The 19087-nt window shown below is 34.2% G+C and overlaps 1 protein-coding gene across 2 annotated transcripts in view; it reads left to right on the plus strand.

Annotated features, from left to right (window-relative positions):
• Nucleotides 1–16261: 16261 nt before the first annotated feature.
• DLC1 (DLC1 Rho GTPase activating protein) overlaps nucleotides 16262–19087 on the plus strand; it is a 218006-nt gene continuing 215180 nt past the window's right edge. Inside the window, exon 1 of one of the 2 annotated variants that reach the window (XM_061994355.1) lies at nucleotides 16262–16434. The gene's annotated coding sequence lies outside the window, so the exon portion shown is untranslated. The remainder of the gene's footprint in view (nucleotides 16435–19087) is intronic. The other variant, XM_061994356.1, reaches the window with a different exon arrangement.

Consider the following 19087-nt stretch of genomic DNA (forward strand, 5'->3'; position numbering starts at 1 on the left):
TACACACATGACAAGAACCTGTTATCCAAAATTCTCCTTTTGGTTAATTTGAGCCTCAGGTTTCCTTAAACCTCAGTTTGTCATGGGAAGCAGAGCAAAACCACTTTTCTTTACTTTGAATATGTTATCAGCTGAATCTTCAGATCTGGTTCACACTAGTTTTAGGTGATCACGTATTCTGAGGTGTTAACACGGCATATACTCCTTTTTCCCTCTTTTCTATATTAGTGAATTCTAGAGTCTTTTTAAAAACATAGAACTTGCATACTTTTCCCTTGTTACTACTCTTTGATCTTCTCACAAAATAGATGCTGTGTATAGTCTGTCACCATTTCTCTGACATCTTTTCATTTTCTCAGGTATCTTTTCCTTATCTTCTTCACTAAAGACACTTGAGAAAATATTATTTCCTTATTTTTCCATGCTTTCATACCATGATTTTTTTTTTTTCTAGAGTCTTCTTGCTCCTTTGCCCTTTAGAGAATTACAATTAGTAAATTGGGTAATGATAAACTATATCAAATAAAATAGGATTTGCACAAACAAAGCTGAGTTGCACTGTGTGCAAATGCTCATATTTCTTTTTAGTTCTACATTGTTTAAAAGTACAAACTTCTTTTGTAAAAATCAAATTCCAGTTATATAATTAGCTCAGAGGAAAGACATTTATGTAGAAACACTAATTGGAATTACTGTGATAAATGCTAAAGTATGGTAATAAAACAGTTTCTTTCTATTTATCTTAAGTTTCCATTGCCTTCATATCTTTAGATAGTCTCACTTTCATAGTGAGAAACAAATGGGATACAATGCTATTGTTTACTCGCATATGTTTTATTTATTTTGTCCCTTCTACTTTGATATCTGTGCTTTTCAAGGAACCATCATTGTTTCTCAAATATTACATAAAATCAAAACCTCCTCTTGTGCTTACCCTGGTTTTGCTCAAGTGAAACAGAGTCCTGAAAAAAAGCTGTGAAAACAGTCTTTATCATTGGCAGTTTTCCCATTTCTAGGACTAGTATCTGGGAATCTCTGAACAGTCATTGTAGTCACACTATGAAAAGTAGGAAACCTGAGAGAGAGGAAAAAAAGTCTTACTAAGCTACATTTGGAGAAATGTACTCTATTTTAAAATACCATGCAACAACCAAATATTGCCAATGAAAATATCAAGAATGGAAAGTGGAAGAAAGCATCAGCAAGGGGTGAATAGAATATTTATTCTGCAAAAAGGGAAGTGGAAATGCTTCAAAATGAAAACTGTATGTGATTTTATTTTCTAGTCAAAATATACAATTAAAAAAAATATCATAGCAGTAATTATGATGAATTCAATAAATTTTGTCCTTAAAGTCAGATTAACAAATCACTTCTATGTCTAATCAAGACCAATAAGAGCTAAGCTTCCTCCTTCCCCAACAAAACCAACAAAACTTCCTCTGAGACAGATTGTTTCAGAGAATCCCTTACTGAGCTTTCATCATTTCTTCTTAATACATCTATATTAGGAGGTTAGAAGGAACATATTTTCAGGTAAATCTTGCAGTCATCCGTTTACTACATTTTGCATTGCATTACAGAGCATGTTCAAGGACAATCTCTCCTTGGGAATGAAATTAAACTGCATCACATAGAGCATATCTAGTACATCCAACCTAGGCCATTCAACTAAAACTTGTTCAAAGAAACAGAGCTGCATAATGTAGATGTCACTTCCTCACCTGTTTTCCCCTACAGGTTTAATTTTATTGGTCAACACTAACTGTCAATGTAGATATGAGCACCATGATCCAAGATCAGACTAGAGAGACCACAAAAATGTGTATACACTGGTACAGCAAGTGCTGTGCGACAAGCTCTGTGAATAGCTGATAGTCTGGGCTCAATTGCATTTTTGAAAAAAAAAAATGGAAGACGAGTTGTCTGGATACAAAATTTTATATAGAGTTAAGATATGTCTCCAGTTTTTCTCAGTGTTAGCTGTTAAACACCAATAATAAGGAAGGATATTTTTTAAATAAAGCTATTTTTAATAAAAAAACTTAACATTTCTATTTTAGAAAATTGTGGAGGAAATTTTTTTTTTCAGTTGATTTTTCCTGGTTTTTTTTTTTTTGATTTGTTAATTTTTCTAACAATCTCAATGCAGTTCCATTATTTAATCTCCTTTGGTTTTCAAAACCAAATTGTTTAGGCCTAGTTCCTTCTTCAAAGTCCTTTCTTTTTGAAGTCAGTTTCTCAGATAAGTGAGCTGTATGCAATTCGGTATATCTATCCTGTCTATAACTTTTGAACCTGTTGACTATTTGCTGCCAATTTAGGAATACTGGGGTTAAAAAGAGTTAAAGAAGATGAAAGCTTCTTTGAGTGAGTGTTCTGTGAGAACTCAAATACTTTTAGGTATTGAGAATCTCAGCGTAAGAGACAACACCATGAGAAATAAAATTTAGTTATCCTTGTGGTTCATGGAGCAACTTGCCATTTGTGTGAAATAGTGAACTAGCTAATTGCCATGCAGAAATTATAAATTTCACTCTTAATCATCAACACTTTATTTTTTTGCAAGTTACATATAATGTATTTCGTCTCATGGAGACATTACTTGCATTTTACTGTTTTTATGGGTTCTGAGGGACAGATTAATGTGGAAACCAACAAATCCTATGGCTTAAATGTTGAGGACTTTTATGTATTGTTGGGGTTTGGGATTTTCAAACAAAAAAATACATAGCTCAGCATAAGCTGAGATATGTACAATGTGGTTGCATTACTATTTAGTGTTTGACTGTGATCTCCCCACCCACTTAGTGTTCATGTTGCAATTATGTCTGCTTATATTTATAAAAAAGTGAGTATATGCCCTGATTCACTAACAAACTCTGCAATAAGTGATTGTACTGTCCCTACAGAGTCCTACCCCATTCCTGAACAGAAGTCACATTTCAAAATGCAGCTGTTGATGGCCTCCTTGTTTTCATCACTGCATCCTTCTAATTACGTTCCGGCATCTAGAGGGACTAGAACAAAAATATTTTCACATTTGCATCATTGATTTCCATACTTTTGGCTTAGTACATGCACACATGTTATGATATTGGTCTTAGCTGTTGTTATAGCAGCTTATCTCAAAATGCTGTAGGGAGGTAGTGAGGTCTGAGAAGCAAACACGTTTAGATATCTGTCATTGTGAAGTTTCAGTATTAGCAGCTAATTGAGATGAATTAAATGTATTTCTGAAGTTAGTTGCAATTTTAATACTTGATGGAATTAGAAGTGTGTGAAGTGGGTTGGGAGTGGGGGGCATGGGGGATGGAAAGCCAGATATTTTTGTCCCAGGATCATCTCCCTATGTGTTATGTGGATCAGATACTACCCTTTAGGCAGGATAAGAGACTGAAGGAATTTTCAGCTGGAAAGGGTACATGAATTCTTTAAAGGAATGAACAATTTTACTCCTCCTACAGAAAGAGGCAGAAGGTACTACCTTCACCATGTAGTTGTGGTGAAGCCCTCTTATTTGGGACATCTCAACACTAGCCCAGATGCTGTAGTGAACAAACCCATTCCTGCCACTGAAACCTCATCCACAACTCATTACAGAGTGTCTACATTTGCTCAGTAAATCAAAGAGATTCATCTTTTCTTCGAGTTCTAGTAGACCCAGTCCTTACTCTATTCAAGTTTTCATAAAGATCTAACGGAAAAAAGTAAAGATATCTATTAAAAAAGTAAAGATTACTCAGTTTTTAATAAGTTAGCATCTTGACAAAATACACAAATAAAATATTAACAAATATTGTAAGTTTCATTCTTTTATGTCTCTCCAAGGAGGAAATGTTGGATTTTCCTGAATTTGTAATTTGATATTCTATATGAGGAGGAAGTAGTCATAAGAAAACATGACATAAGAATGATGGCACTGGATGGCAAAACTGGATCAGACCAGAAGTATATTTGACCCAATATTCTAGATTTCTCAGTGGCCAGGAGCAGATTCCTATGAAAGGAAGTTATGAAAGCATATACGAAAAAGAATGCCCTACAAGGAGGATTTCCCTGGTAGCTTTTCTCTTTGGCCCTCTAGTTTCCTCAAAACTCTTCCACTGACATCAGAAACTCAAGACACGGTTTTTATCTTTGTTTAATAGCCTTTGATACATCGAATTACAAATGGGGAAAGGTTGTCCTTAATGTGGTTCCTAGATAATACAAACCCTTCTTTTCATTTTCTCAGGACTTTTAAACATCATCTAGTCCAACCCCACTGCAGAAGCAGGTCCATATGGATCAAGTTGCATAGGAATGCATCCAAGTGGGTCTTGAAGACCTCCAAGGAAGGAGACTCCACAATCCCTCCTTGGGCAGCATGTGCCAGGGCTCCCTCACCCTCATAATGAAATAGTTTTTTCTTATGTTTAAATGGAACTTTTTTTGTTCCAGCTTCATCCCATTACCACTTATCCTGTTGCTAGATACCATAGAAAAAAGGGATGCCCTAACCTCCTGATGTCCACCATTTACTTACTTGTCTACCATTTTGATATTTGTAAATATTATTGAGATCATAACTGACTGGCTAGAGGAGGGGAGAGCAATGGATATTATCTACCTTGACTTTAGCAAGGCTTTTGACATCGTCTCCCATTATGTTCTCATAGAAAAGCTCAGGCAGTGTGGCTTGAATAAGTGTACGATGAGGTGGATGGAGAACTGGCTGAATGACAGATCCCAGAGGGTGGTGTTCAATGTCACAGAATCGAGTTGGAGGCCTGTGAACAGTGGAGTTCCATGGGGGTCAGTTCTGGGGCCAGTCTTGTTCAACATTTTCATTAGTGACCTGGATAAGGGGACAGAGTGTATCCTCAGCAAGTTGGCTGATGACATCAAATTGGGAGGACTGGCTGATTCCCCAGAAGGCTGTGCTGCCATTCAGCGGGATCTCGATCGGCTTGAGAGTTGGGCAGCGCGAAACCTCATGAGAAGGGCAAGTGAAGAGTACTGCACCTGGAGAGGAAATAAAATACTATCCAGAATGATGACTGAAATATTAAATTATTAAACATATAAATTATTTTTGTTTGTTGCAGTTAGCAGATTGAGATGATTGATTAGATTCCTTTATACTCATGTAGAACTAATTTTCAACAGCAAACCAAGTTGCAGGAAGATTTAAAGCTATTTTCTCAGAGCTGTCTAGGAAGCCATGGGCCACAGAGGCCAGGACAGAGTGAGATAACTTTAACTTAGACACATGGACAGGGAGTTGTGTCCCCATGTATTGTGGAGATGTGGACAATTGGCAAACAATTCCTTTATGTTTCCATTACCCATCCTGAGGCAACACTCAATGTTACATATATCTGAAGCAACACAATGACAACCTTGGTCTTAACTCCACAAGTTGACTTGACAAGTCTTTCAACCTGGTAGGTTGACATGCACTAATAAACATGGCAATATCTCATCCTCATATCATATACCACATCATTTCAAGTTTAAAGGCAGATTATTGTCCGTGACTTAGTATCAATATGGTCTTGGTATTAACAGGATACCTGATTTGTTTATTAATGCTTTATAGCCGTTATCTTTCTCAATTGGTACTTTAGAAATTATTTCTTTAATTAATAAAAGTTTTTTAAGTTTTGGGGGTTTTTTTAATTGAGATAACTAACAACTTTATGTAGAAACATTATGCTGTGAAGTGATTTACATACTGGCTGTACAACCAATTTAGTTGCTCTGATCTTACTAACTTTCTTTTTCTGAGAAATTCACATTTTAACTAAAACATCTAAAAAATGTTTTATATAAACATGTTGTCACATAAAACTAAACAACAGCACATTCTATAAATGGCCTTGAAAGTTTTTGAGATTGAGTAGATTTTCATTCTTACCAGTTTTCAGAGCCTATATGGCTACTAACAAGCCACTAAAAACACACCACTATTCTTTCTATTCTGTAAAATCCTGATAACATGTAAAGTCATTCCCAGACACTAGTTTTCTTGTATTGAACTCATGTTAAATTTCAGTAACATTGATGTAACAGATTTTTCATGTTGTGTTTTTTTATTGAGGAGCTCATGCTTTTGATGAACAAATAATATATTTTGTAAAACCAAGGAATTACAGAAAGCATATTTCTGTAATGCCTATCTGTTAAGGAAGTCTGGCATCTCAGATTTTGACATGATTTTTTTCTTTTAGCATAAAGAATTAGACTTTCCACAAGATACTAGAAAAATAAAGTACTGATATGAGCTTTTCATTCACAGAAATGAGAATGACTGTCTCTTCATCAAAGAAAACTCCTTATGTTTGTAGAAACAGCTTTCTATATAAATTCTAAACTTAATACTTTAGGTACATAATTGTTCTGAAGACTCTTCTACTTTGTCCTTTTCATTGGAAATAAAAATACCACCTTAGACTTTCTTACTTTATCTTACTTACATTACATAGGATTTATAATTTACCAGTCATAAATGTAGTACTCTAAATACATCTAGCTGCTAGAAATAACTGATTTTCCTGTAAAAAAATGTAATTTACAGTTATTTCTTGCACCAATAATACCTGCAATGAAGTTTATAAGCCTTTTCTCATTTCCCACTTAGATAGAATGTCTCTGGTGTTCCAAAAATCAGTAATTTTTCTCTGCCAAAAATATATATTTAATTCCTTTTTTTTTCCTTGTCTTTCTCTAAAAAACACAGGTATCTTCATCTTTGATTCCATAAGGACAGCATTAAAAACTATGAATATATTAAGGCTACAAACACGTTTGGACCAAATTAAATGTATTTCTGGAATGTTTATAATTTTAGAAGGCTGGATCTTTACCTGGGTATACCTAGGCATTTTTTTCTGTATTCAAAACTTACAGTTTTGAGCTGAATAAATCCTGTGTTTTGTATAGACTGATTGTTCAGCCATCATATACAATGATTTGTATTGTCATGTAAATGACCACTTCTCAAATAATGTATTTTTTATAATGATTATGCAGACTGCTTTATAAGGCAACACAGTGCAACTAAGGTTAATTACACTAAATAAAATGACAGTAGGAAGGAATCTATCAGAAGTAATCCAATAATTCCCTATTGTTTGGGAAGTCTGAATTTATTTTGAGTAATTAGTGATTTCTACAAGAAAGCAGTGATAATTATATTTACGTCTCCAAAGTATTTTCTCAGGAAACAGACAAGGAGTCTTGCTTGATTTGTTTTAAGAACACACACAGCCCCACTGTAAGAATTTTCTTGTTGACTCTGAAGATGAAATAGTACTATTGGAATGAAATGTGATATTGAAAGAGCAAATTTTTAGTATATTTTTTAAACAGAAAATAAAGGCAGAGTTTGCACAAACTTTACAGATTCTGTAAGAATGTTAGTGTGTACACATCCATATGCAAAACAAACAGGGACTTGTCATTTTATGCTGTGTAGGATGAAAACTGACATTAGCACCATGTGTTCAGCTAAATATATTTTAAAATCATGAGCTTCAATGGGTTGAGAATTAATGTGGAAAGCAGATTAACATTACTGAAGCCACAGGTAAGTTAGTACAACATGTTGTTGTGGAGTTTTTTTAACGGGATATTTGTCACAAATCTGACGAATTAAAAATAACTCCTAGACATTTAAACAAAATGAGTAATTCCCCAGACATCTATAGGATGGTTTAATGTTCTCTGTAACAGCAATACTGAAGTAATAAATATTTTAAGATTCTACATTTGGAAAGATAGAGTCCACTGGCCGTACTTTCAAATAACTTAACCTAATTGGTCATCCCTTGAGTTAATACACAGATGGAAGTGATCTTAAGCTTAATTTGCATGGTTCTCCTCCAGTCTCTGTCATTCAATCCAACAACTGGTTTGCAGTGGCTGCAGCATATGAGCTCAATAGAGGATTCTAGATGTATTGTTAAAAGCAGGAGACATACATAATTTAAATCATTTTTAAAATAAATTTTTGTTCTTAATTTTCTTATTTTAGGCTTTGATATGAAATTAATAATGGACTATAATGACTAGTTTGTCATAGTCTCTTGCTAATAATGGTCACATTTGTTACCTTGTTAAATGTTTATTTGGTTATCATTTAAAAGTTCTACAAGGGTTTACAAATAATATTTTTTTTCACATAAAAGCATTCAATAGAGCTGGGACTCTTTAGCTTGAAGACGAGACTGAGGGGTGATCTCATTAATGTTTACAAATATGTAAAGGGAGGGTGTCAGAAGGATGGACCCAGGCTCCTCTCAGTGATGGCCAATGATAAGACAAGGGGCAATGGATATAAACTGGAACATAAGAGATTCCAAAGAACTATAAGGAAAAACTTCTTCACTATGAGGGTGACAGTGCACTGGAACAGGCTGCCCAGATGGGTTGTCAAGTCTCCTTCTCTGCAGACATTCAAAACTCACCTGGACGGGTTCCTGTGTGACCTACTCTAGGAGGTCCTTCTCTGGCAAGGAAGTTGGACTAGATGATCTTCCAAGGTCCCTTCCAACCCTTCAGATTCTGTAATTCTGTGCTTCTGTGAAATGATATTTCTCATATATTAAAACTATAAGCTTGTTTCTCAGTGTTTGGTTTTTTATTGAGTCACCGTATGAAGCTGGAAACAGCTAGAAAATGTTCAGTATTTTCAGCAATTATTCCTTGACAGTGATGAAGTTAAAGGATACAAGCACACATAAAGGTGGTGGTCTGTAAATTCCTAATTCTTTCTGGAAATAGCTGTGTGCTTTTAATAACCTTATAATACATGTAGAAAGCTTCACATGAGATACAGTTAACATGATCAGAAGACTGCTACAAACAGTGGCATCATAAGAATTTCTTGCTTTTAGACCAAGTACGAAAAGCAAAACCAGTAGCAGCTGAATATTCAGCATTTTTACTTTCATGGTCATAATCCATTCTTTTGAAACTAGTCTACAAGCTATCTGAACTGGATTTGACCTAATGGTTCATAAGACTTTTCACTGAGTATTTCCTGTATTTGTTAAATTCTCTTTGTAGTCAGGTAATTTTTTTTTTTATTAATTCCAAGGAAGATGTCCACTGCTATAGTTTCTTACTGCAAGCACTCCCAGAAGATGGGCAGAGCTTATAATGAGAATGATAAGCTCGTGGACTTTACTGAATTCAGTAACAGAAAGAGGGTTTAGGTTTAACTTTTATTTTCTCAGATTCCATTTTGAAGAGGTGGATAAAAATAATTAACAATATATATAAATACAGAAATACAAGGAAAAGAGCAAACAGCCTCAATTGCATCAGGAGACGTTTAGATGGGATATTAGAAAAAAAATATCTCCACTAAAAGGGTTATCAAGCAGTGGAACAGGCTACCCAGGGAAGCAGTTAAGTCACCATCCATGGAGGTATTTAAAAGACTACTCGGCACTTAGGGACATGGCTTAGTGGTGGACCTGTCAGTGTTAGATTTACAGCTGGAGTCAATTATCTTAAAGACCTTTTCCAACCTAAATGATTCTATGATTCTATGTCCAAAGATCACACATAGGTTATGCTTAACAGACACAGGCATGTAGGGGCTGTGTTTTTTCACTGTTCTGAAAGCAATTAGTAAGGATGAATCTAAATAGCTTGCAAAACGCTGTAACAAATGGACTGCATCCTGCGCTGCTGTAAACTGAAGTATCTCCCCTAAGTTTAGTGCAGCTATTTTCATCCTCTTATAAGAATGATAACAGCAAAAAAAAAAATTACTTTTGAAGTAAATGTACTTCTATGTCCTTCCAAGAATATTTGTATAAATGAGATTTAAGAATTGTCTTCACTAAGAACTGAATACTGTTGAAGAAACTGACTGCATGTTGTCTACTCATATTCAATATTTAACTGTGTTATCCTTAATATTTACCATGTGTAAGCATATATTCTGCTTTATCAGTGCCTGTCAGCTCTACAGAAAGAAAATGTACCACCTGCACCCATGTAATCATTTTTACCTGGTAATCACAATACCTTAGTGTATTACTTGAAAAAACAGGACAGTTACTTCCATCTTCATGCTTTATTTTTGCTTGAAGTTTGTTGTCTTTAAAACAAAATTTTTTTTCACAGGGATTGATTAAAAAATTAATAATTGCTTGAAAGACATCCCCAGAATAAAAGATACAGTCTTCACAACAGGAAATGTAAGATATAGTTCAGTAATACACAGCTTTCTGAGTTTCTTGCCAAGTTATGACAGATACATTGATCAATTACTAAAAGGTAGAAGCAAGGCCAAAATCTGGATAGCATATTCCAGTAAGAATGGAACCACTTATCCATTGAATAGTTCTTGAAACTGCAGTTTTATTTCAGTTTACACTCCTGTGTAAAAGTATCAAACAAATAGCTTTAAAATGTTTTACTCAACAGTGTTACTTAACTGGAAATCTGAAGTGGTAGATTGTGCTGGTTTTTATTTCAACAAGGACCACAGTAATTGTACTGCAGGTTTTATCACCGCAAGAAAAGCTATGTTCATAAACGAGCATTTACAGTAACAAGTATAATTGATAACTAATTTGAGGAAAGTTTCTTTGCCCTTCAGACATTCAATTACATATACTTTGGTTTTCCAAAAATGCTTGTCCCTACTAAAATAGAGTCGCCTGAAAGGATTTCATTTGAAAATCAATGAAGAAAATATTTTAAAATAATAACACAGAAATTCCTAAAAATATTTGAAGCTTGTAAAAGAGTGAGATGGCTAATAATCCACGTCAGGGAAAATGTAAGCAACTCTGACAAACATACTTTAAATAGCCTAATCTATTACAAACAAAATCCTTCTTTTGATCATTCAAACCTGAATTTGAGCAATGTAAAAGTTCTAAACAGGAAATAAAACAGACAGCACCAAAAATAGTCTGAATTAGGATTATGATCTACCCAGTTTGGAAGTAGTTTCCTTCTTTTAATCTGTCTAAATTATTGAAAAGTTTATGTTGTTTTATAATTAGAATTCAATATTCCAAACTGAATAAAAAATGTTATTCGCACACTACACATGAACAGTTTCTTCGTAATCGTTTTTTGGGGTTATTTTTTTAAGATATACCGTTTCTTATAGTGATACGCATATATATTGTTGCTTCTCTGGTGAGTTTCAGTCCTGAAAACTGTCTGTCTAAAGGTTGATGAGAACATCTCTCAAGTAGTTCCAACAATATTTTGTTTACAAAATCTTGTTAGTGAAGCGCTTTTCACACATATGTAGCCTTAATATTTTGAAAGGAATGTCATTTTGCTGAAATAGCTTTTTGTAAATTTATTGGAACTGAGAAATTGTAAAGACTCTTTTTTTTAGTCTTCATGCAGTGCATTTATACTGTAGGCCAGTGCACTGCAACCTGGCAAGAATATATGAGACATACTCATGTTCCTGAATGGAATACATGAAATCTGTGATTCTCTTGTACCCACCCTCTCTGTTGTGCCAGTCCATCTATGTTTGATGAGTGCCTCTCTTTCCCTTTCTCTCCTTTGCTGCCTTTTGTATTGTATCTCTAACAATTTCTTCAAATCCAAAACTTTTTCATGAAATGTCTTGGCATGAACAAAATATTATATTTAATATCACATGAAATATCAAACTGCAAAATACTTCAGGAAGGCACGAAATTCTACTATGAACCAAAAGTAAATACAAATACTTAAAAAATGGTTTAAAAATGGAGTGATCTGCCTCTGTGTTGCTATTTGTAGGTTTATTTAATAAAATAATTTTTTTTATACCTCACTCATTTGCAAAAGTATCTCATATTTAGCTGTAAGAACAAAAGGAAAATGTTAGCAAAAGCTTTCAGGTTTTTCTGCAAGGCATCTATCAATTTCTATTGGTTAAGACAACTGAGAGTAAGACTTCAGGTGCTTTTTTTTTTAAAAAAAAAGGAGATTTACATGCAATAGACCATAGCTATATTATGTGGTAACAATTTTCTATAAAAGAGATGCATGATTTGAGTAAATTCTCATTGATTTATGTAGGGTGTTGACAGAGCAAGAGCTAGGTTATGGAAGAGCCATCCTATTATGTCTAGTTCTAGGTCTAGAAAGAACAGTCGTATCTTCAGGCAAAAAAACAGCTGCTGAATATATCCATGTCTGCATTATAATATTTGTGTAAAGCCACAACAGAATTTGCTTGACTATTTCAATTTTTTCTTAGTTTTTAATTGTTTTGGTAATTCATTTTACATAACATCATGTAAATTACAAATTGTTAGTTTCTCTTTCCATTATACGTTGTGGAGTGTATTCAACTTATACTAGTATAACCAAAAAGATTTCATATTTGTGAATAAATAACATGATAGATACTGCTTTATTTTTTAATCATTTTGTAATTATTGTTAAATAAAATATAATTATACCAGTAATAGAATATTATAACTCTTCATCTAAATTACCTAAACAGAAATTAGTGTTGTCTGAATACCTGATTTAAACGGCCTAGCTTTGAGCTATATGTTTTTTTTGAGCTACAGAGAATTATACAATCATAGAATGGTAGGGTTGGAAGGGACATTTAGAGATCATCTAGTCCAGCCTTCCCTGTAGAAGCAGGTTCATCTAGATCAGGCCACATAGGAACATGGCCAGGATTCCACAACCCCTCTGGGCAGCCTGTGACACGGCTCCATCATCCTCACAGTAGAACAGTTTTTTCTTATATTTAAATGGATCTTTTTGTTTTCCAACTTCATCCCATTACCCCTTGTCCTGTTGCTAGCTACAATAGAAAAAAGGGATCAGAGGTATCAACAAAAAAGACGGTCTTCGTGTTTGATTTAAGCTCACAAATATCAAGGGTCTAAATTCTAGCATTTAGTATAGTCAATGTGGCTGCAGTTGAGATACATTTTATCATTGCATACAGAGAACAACAATGCTATTGTCTCAGTGAATTGCCTTATTCTCTTTACTTCTCCATTCCCCTATTTACCTTTTGCACTTCTTCTGTTAGTCTAATATTAAACAGAATTATTAATATTTTCAGACTTAGATGTTCTGATTCCACATATTCTCTCTTTTCTTTTTCAGTATAAATTACTGCTCTGACCCTCTTTATCGTTATTATAAATTTTTATTAAATCAGCTTAGAACAAGTATTCAGACTGTAGTTATTCTCTTACTTTCTGTAGATGTGATAGAAGGATAGATATATGACTATCTGTCCCCAGTTTTCTTAGACAGGAAATGGACAGACAGAAATGATCTGGTGGTTGATAGAGCGGGGACAAAGGCTGGACACGATGATCTTAAAGGTAGCTTCCAGATGAAATGATTCTATGATTGTGTATAATGTCCTCCTTTTTCCTTTTTTAACTATCCATCCAGCATTAGAATATTTTAAAGCCAGTTATCTATGTGAAACTCTTTAACAGAGAAGACCTTGTCCTAATAATTTTATAACTTTTAAATATGTCCTCAGTTACACATTTTTTTAATCTTTTTCCTGTGACCAGCATTTGAAAAAAAACCCAAAGTATTTTATTAAAATCAAAGCTTTCTGATGAAACATTCAGTGAAGTTTAACTGAAAAAAAATATTTCATGAAAATAAAAAAATTTGACTTGAAATATATGTTCATTCTTTTAGAATAGTGTACTTCAACTTTTCTTCACTTTTTTGATATTATAAAAAACAATAATCTTAGTAAATTTTAACTGTAAGGAAACTAGAGGCTTTTGTTTTATTTTGATTCCCATAAAAACAAATTTCAAAATTGTGCAATTTATGCAATTGCATAATTGAAAATAGAGTATATCCCTTGCAGTGTGTAATTTATTCACTGAATTCCAAACTGGAAGACTTTCAGGAAAACAGTATAAATCACACTTTACAGTACAGTAAAAGTTATGCATTCAGATCTCAGGCTAGGCAAATATAGTCAAAAATAATTCAGAAAAGTTTTTTACCTCTGAGGCTACACTTCTGACTGTTCATATTTTACCACCACATATGTAATTTCTTTTTATGGACTTCAAAGGTCACTGTCTTTGAAGATGTAGAGGTTAGGCTGGTAAGCCATCCCACTTACTGTTGTCTACCTCCTCTATCCGTGTACATGAAAGCTACTGGGAAAAATTTCAAACCCACTTCCATTTGGGCCTAATTTTGCAACTAACTTTTAAAGTTAATGCTGTAATTTTAAGGCTGAAAAATGCATATATAAAATTACATGTGTGACAATGAAGACCACATTCAGCAAATTTAGCAGACTTTAGGGCAAAGTTCCACATGCTGAGGAACTAAAGCTTGACAAATTAGCTCCAGATATGACCATATTAGTGGGAGTTGGAGACAGTCCTACAGAGCTGGCTTTTCTTTGACTAAAGAATTGCCCTCAAGAAGACTCACTTGAGCTAATGAAGGCATTATATAAACAGTTAAAAGGCAGTTGTTGGAGGCTGGTAGAAAGCTCATGTATCATCAGTAAGTAATTATTAATGTTTCCTATCTCCTTTCAGAATAAATATCCTGAGACTTTCTGCTCACTGAATGTCCAGGCACTATTTCGGTAGCATAGTGTATGTGATGTTTTACCTCTGCATCTTCATAGCTCTCTCTGAAGGCCAGACAAAGGCCAAAGATTCCAATCAATAACCCGATCAGTAATGGTAAAATCATTTACCAGAGGGCTTATGCTATCTGAAGGGGTCATCAGAAGGTAAATGATATATGATTGACCTGCCTGGTGATGATTAAAAGATTATTAAAATTAGCAACAACACTTTTTCTTTAAAGAAAAAGAAAAAAAAGATTTGTCTTTGTCCTGTAGTTTGGAAATCATACATGGGCATTATCATTACGAGTCACGTCAAATTAAACAAAACTAAAATTGAGTAAGTTATTTCACCTAAATGAACTCAGTGGCAAAAAATGTCTTTTTACATGTGTTTATTAACAGAAATTTTTATATGAATAGCTAATATTTATTATTAATAGATACACTAATTAAAGCCATACTAGCCATTTCCATTAGCTTACCCTCAAACTTCTGCAGAGCTGTCCGTCTGGTTTTAATCAAAACCAAATGGTAATCCAAGTTCTCAGGCTGCAAAAGCTAAGAGGAAGTCATTCAGAGGAGGCAGAAGAAAGCAGAAAAGATAAACAGATGATATTCGCTAAATTTGTATAGAGTAAAGGATGTAGATGCAGTGGGTTACTCTGGAGACGTGATTCAGGCACCCTGTCAAACTGGAACGAAGTAGTTACAAGTGGTTTATGTCAGCAAAATACTAATATGATCAAGATGGAGTCTGTTCTTTTGCTTTTGCAGAGCTGGATTTGTGTGACCCTGGAGGATTCTCAGAAGAGGTAAAGCAACATATACCACTGCCTGGAATACAACTGTGTTTAAACTATAGTGCTCCTTTTCTCAGATCCAGATTATTCTCATGAGTAGAAATATAATTTTTGCATACACATGTAAACAGTATCTATGTGACTGTGTATCTATGTTTGCTCATCAGAACAGCACTAGACCCTCCGTCAACGAGGTGTGTTAATTGAACTTAGACCATGTGGTTCACTGCTTGTTTCTCACTAATTGGTGCCAAAGACTGGGTTCTGGATAGCTATTATCTTTGTACAAATGTTAGAAATGCATAAAATACTTTTTCAAAGAAAAAAATTAACAGGAGGGAGGGGTTTGAAAACACTTTTACATTACGTAAGTGTAGTACACATCTTCCTGTTTGACAGAAATAGCCCGGCAGCATATTGAGCTGAATGTCTTTAAATGTTCTGTCTTGCCGTCTTTTTCTTTCCCCCTCCATCTCTGTGCGCTCTCTCCTTCTCCCTCTTCTTGGCGCAGGCAGGCAGGCTCGCTGTCTCTCTCTCCCTCTCCCTCTCTCTCAAAGGCAGGAAATACTTTTCAGGCAATCTGGGCCTGGTTGTTGAGGCCCCTTTCACAAAACATCAGTCTGAATTTAGTAGACAGAAGTCACTGGGTAAAGCTTGACAGGCTCGTGCTTAGTTAAGGCTCCCTCCAGCTGCAGAGGGTGTTTTTGTTAGAATCACACATTGAGCAAAACTGCTTAGAATAGAGCAATGATCTCAGTGGCAAAACCTGAACTTTTATGCTAGCAGGAGCTAACTAGGATTGGGATCTTTTGTTTATTTATTTCCTCCTTCATTTTGGACGTTTTTTGTTGTGTTTTTTTTTTTTTCTTTTATTGACCTAAGAGTTTAGGGAGTTCATGTCTGAATTCCAGATTCTCTTCATTTAGGTAAAACTGTGTTGGAAACTTCCTGTACTTTAAACTATCAAAAAAAAATTTAAAAAGGAAAGAAAGGAAAAATCAGAAAAGAAACAAGCAACATCCAGCACTGGATCTTTCTACGTTCAGGATCTCAGCACTAAAACTGGAGGTAAAATAAAGATAATCATTGAAAATGTACTTTTAGTTGTAGATTGTGCCAAATCTGCTTATCACAATGTGCTAGATCTATGAAAAAATTATTCTCATGCATTTTTCTTCATCTTTTAAAAGTATGCTTGATATGTTGAATCTTGTTTATTTGCATTCGTGTATGAATAGAGCTGTATGGACTTGTTTGCATAATTTTGATGGACATTAAATAAGAAAGCTAGACACTTGAATTATTTCTTTTTTTTCACCTCATTTACCAACAGGGAGGGCATTTAGGGCTATGTTGTGGGGTTTTTTCCTCTCCCTCCCCCTTTCTTTTGCTTCCCTCCCCTCTAGCAGGAATGATTATGAGGAGTGTTTTAGGTAGATATATCAGTTACACCTCTGCTAGGCTTGGTCTCTATCCTTTTCTCAGTCAATATAACTAACAATACAATTTTGTAAACTATGCACTATAAATCTGAAGTTCCAAGGTTTATTTCTTGGCATTAACTAAATTAGCTTATTTTTAGTAACTTTTGATTAGATATGCTGTTTGAGGTGTGCTGTGCTAGCAGTTCAGAAACCAAGATTCAGTAAGTGTCAGATGACTACAGTTTTCAGTGGAGATGTTTGAATTTACTGAGTCTTTTTTTTAATCTAGTAAAAATAGCAAGAATCTGCTGTTAAGAAGTTTAAGGGAAAACCTGGGATATGATTTTTAACTGATATTTGAATAGAGCTGCTGTTATTCTGCATAAAGGCATGTTTTATTAAATTGTTCTGGACATCAGAAGCATTTTTCTAGCAATCTGTATAACAATCATTGTCTTCCTGAAAATCTAAAAAGACAGTCATTGCTTACAAGCAATCTGAGAAAGTCTTTCTTTTCTACATGCATTGTTAAGGTTCCATATAGTTATTGGCCAGATTAATAACTAAACAGGAGTCTTCTGTTCACATATTTCAATAATTTTTCAACTGTATTTTTACTGATTTTTTTTAAATGATTGGTAATAATGAAATTACTCTGTGGCATGAAGGACCAGTAAATACTCCAGAATGGAGTCAAACATCTCCTTCTCAACAAATTGAGAATTGTATACTTTATTGCCATTAATGTGGTAGAAAGTTGTTCATTGTGGTCAGAAGTGGCTCTGGGTTGTGAATGGAATGAGTTTGAAGAGGTCAGAGAAGAGTTTGTGGACATCAAATTGTTCCTGGATATATCCTGGGGTGAGTTTTAAAGTCACAGTCACTCGTATGCTTTTGGAAAAGCTTTCTCCAGTTTGGTGCCCTGAGCTGGGAGAGCCGTGGGAGGTAGGTGGTGGGACATAGAAATTGAGAGGAATCTGAACAGCTAAGTCTCTGCGTCACTCCTGTGCAATTTGTACTGGAACTTTCATGTCTCAAGGGATTTAGCATTAGTGGCTTTTGTTGCACTGTATTCCCATACTTGCTCCTGCAAATATGCATACACATACCTAGTATTTTACAAGTTCTCTAGTTAAGTAGAAGAGAAAATACCAAATAATAATAATAAAAAATATTATTCCATATCAAGAATTCCTTTCTTATGCAGCTCTGTCCTCTAAGTTTTGAATGAAATAATGACCTCATGTGACCTCACTTGCAGATGAAAATACTTGAAACCTGAGGCAGTTGAACTACAGGATAGACAACAGAATAGAACCCAGAAAGTATTTTCTCATTTAACAATGAAGTTTTTTATAGACTGTATGAAAATATAATACAGATAACTACCCATCTTTTTGGTTTAGAAGGTTTAAATAAACATCCTGAAGATAAATCACTGTTCACCTCCTGGTTTTACTCAAATTTCTCTGTTGTGCTAAGCTAGTTTTGTTTTTTAGGTACTGTTGCTCAACTAAAAGAATTTACAGAAAACATAATCCCTAAAAAATGCCTTGAAAATTATTTTATAGATATATAGCAATAATGAACATGGAAAATAATCATCTGAAGTTTTTTACCTTGCTCTGAGTTCTTCAAAAATGTTAACATTCTTAATTTGAAACAAGAGCTGGAGTAGTTATATCTGATGAATCCTTTGAACAATTAAGTACGTGAATTCATGTCTTCAGCCTTGAGAAAAATTAAGCAAATGTTTACATTCATATAACAGAAATTATTCAAATAGCTTTCCTTCATCATAAATTTATGTGCCTGTAAACTTCTTTTCAGTTAACCTCTGTGTTAAATTCCATAATTAGAGCACTTGAATGAAATAAGTTTGTATATTTGGGCCTAGTTTATAAAGATGTCTATTACACAAAATATACTAAAAAAAAAAATAAATTAAAGATAACAGCTTGGACAGGCAGTTTTTTAATAGGTAAGGTTTATAATAATAATTCTGGGATTAAATTTTTTTTTTAATTATTCTTTAGATGGTGTAACAATAGAAGGATGCTCACTGTGGTTTTTTCACGAGTCTCTAAATTTAATTCATTGCTATTGTTTAATTGTCAGAAGTGTTAAGCTGAGTTGTATATTTTTTGGTCCTCTTAATATGAATTTTGTTGCTGAAATGTATCATATTTGATAAAAAGCTTCCCTGAGGAGAGCAGTAAGAAGGGGAAGAGAACTTAAGAACAGTTTTCTCTTTTCTCAGAAAGGAGATACAATTTAGAGTATGCTTTTCTCTTCAA

This window comes from Colius striatus, chromosome 3, assembly GCF_028858725.1.
Source record: "Colius striatus isolate bColStr4 chromosome 3, bColStr4.1.hap1, whole genome shotgun sequence".
NCBI classification, from domain to species: Eukaryota; Metazoa; Chordata; class Aves; order Coliiformes; family Coliidae; genus Colius; species Colius striatus.